The following is a 1,711-nucleotide window of genomic DNA, read 5'->3' as shown; positions in this document are numbered from 1 at the left end:
GTGTTTTGTGCAACTTTTTTTGTTTCGTAAAACAGTTAACCACAGTTCTGAGATTGCGGTAAGGATTGAAGTGTTAAGGGCAATCTTGATTTGGCTCCACTTGTAATATCGGCACATTTGAAAATAGCTAAAAAAAACTTGATTGCGCCTCACTTGTAATCTAGACCAAAGTATGTAGAAATGATTTGCTGTTTCCATTTCTGCATGAGTTTTAGTGGTCAATTATTATTAACATATTTTTTAATTTATGGCTCATGAATATTTAGAAAATTTGAGGGACACAGTATTACATTTTGTTTCTATCATGTATATAAACAAGCAGCATTTTAGCGGCAGTTACAGAGTTTCCGGCCATGATCAAAAGTGCTGCAAGACGGTGATATATTAAAAAGGGTTCCAAAGCAAGAATGCCGGGGAGATATTCAAAAGTGCAGACATTTCTGTTTAAAGGCAGCATTGCTGAGAGGCGTTTTACTATACAGTACAATGGATGGGGATGATGGCAAAATATTCCAAGCAGCATCGGCACCGACATTGGCAATAAGGATCCCTTTTAAACATATAGCACTGAGCCGAATAAATACACCTATGTACCCCTAAACCGATATAACCCACAACCGCAAGCTAACCCTACACTAACTAACCCCTAAACTGCCAATTCCCCACCGCAATAAACTTGCTTTCCTATTAACCCCTATACCACCAATAGCCCACCGCAATAAACTCCTTAACCTGTTCACCCCTATACTGCCAATAGCCTACTGCAATAAACTTCCTAAACTATTAACCCCTATACCGCCAATAGCTCACCACAATAAGCTTCCTAACCTATTAACCCCTATACCACCAATAGCCCACCACAATAAACTTCCTAACCTATTAACCCCTAAACCGCCATAACCCCCAACCGCAAACTACCCCTACACTACTTAATCGTATACAACCATAACCCCCCATCGCAAACACCCCAACCTATTTTTTTAACAGGACACTCCATAAAAGTCTCTGGGGGAAGAATTTAGCGTGGTCGCGATATCTAAAGTCTTAAAGTTACATTTACCATTTTAATTACAACTTGTAATACGATCACCATAAAAGTTTACTTCCATCGGTGTTTGTGAGTGAGCAAAAGTGCTAATTATCTTGCGACTTCTAATATGGCCCTGAGTAGATCATTCTGATATATTGTACTTTTGCTAAATATAATTTATTTTGTATTTTTGAACTGATTTCAGAAAAATTAAAGGGACATGATACCCTGTCAAAAGCCGACTAGAAAATATAACCTGAACATCTCTATAAAAAAAGGAAGATATTTTACTTTAAAATTTCCTCAGTAGCCACATTCCATTGTAAAGGGACTTTAAGGAGCCAATCAGTATGCTAGGCCCAAGACTTTTAAGGAAGCTTGCTTCAGGCAAGTGCAGGCACAGTCATGTTATTTCCCTCCTCAGTTAATAGGGACATCAAACCTAAACATTTTCTTTCATGATTTAATTAGAACATACAATTTTAAACAACTTTTCAGTTTACTTTTATTATCAAATGTGTTTCATTCTATTGGTATCATTTGTTGAAGGAGCAGCAATGCACTACTGGTTTCTAACTTAACACATGGTTGAGCCAATGACAAAAAGTATATATATGCAGCCTCCAATTAGCAGCTAGAACCTAGGTTCTTTGCTGCTCCTGACTTACCTAGATAAACCTT

This window comes from Bombina bombina, chromosome 1 (genome assembly GCF_027579735.1).
Source record: "Bombina bombina isolate aBomBom1 chromosome 1, aBomBom1.pri, whole genome shotgun sequence".
NCBI classification, from domain to species: domain Eukaryota; kingdom Metazoa; phylum Chordata; class Amphibia; order Anura; family Bombinatoridae; genus Bombina; species Bombina bombina.
This window is presented reverse-complemented; position numbering follows the sequence as displayed.